Here is a 701-nt window from a genome sequence, read left to right on the forward strand (position 1 = left end):
GATGGATCCTTCCAGATGAGTGTTGACCTGAACCTTTCATCAGTCCCACCTGAAGACTGGAGGAGGTACGACTGTGTGTTTCATCTCTCTGGTGTGAAGGACCACATCGTCACCACACTGGACAAAGCAGTGATCAGGACCAACTGGGGCAAAACTGGGCTGAGAAATAGCAAAGGTGAGTTTTTTCATGTTGAGCAGTCTCATGTTTGACTTTCTTGTCAGTTCAACTTTTATCATCTGTTAAAGATTCGTTGATGATTTTAAGATCAGTATTAAACTAATTTATCGTCCTTTTCCAGGGTCACTGCTCAGACCATGTGACCCTGACAGTGTCATCTCATATTTTTGATGTACAATTTGCAAATACAGTACAGTCCCTAATGACTCATTCTTGATATATAATAAATTCACAGAAAGTTCAAACTTAGATTAAAGTGGCATTTAAAGCAACTTAGTATTGCATTTCCATCATGCTGCCTGACTTGTGAGAGACATAGCAGCAAAGACAGATTTCATGACCTTTGGTCCTATAATCCTCGAAAAGACTGGATCCTTAATAGCGTCTTTTGCTAGACCAGTCTTTGTTTTCCTCCCTAACCTTTTTCATGTCAAGGACCCCTAAATTGAAAATCATTAGGACACAGAACCCCATTTAATAAGATTTCTCTTCAGGAACCTCCATCTGCAACACATTCTCACGC

This window comes from Epinephelus moara, chromosome 19, assembly GCF_006386435.1.
Source record: "Epinephelus moara isolate mb chromosome 19, YSFRI_EMoa_1.0, whole genome shotgun sequence".
Lineage (NCBI taxonomy): Eukaryota > Metazoa > Chordata > Actinopteri > Perciformes > Serranidae > Epinephelus > Epinephelus moara.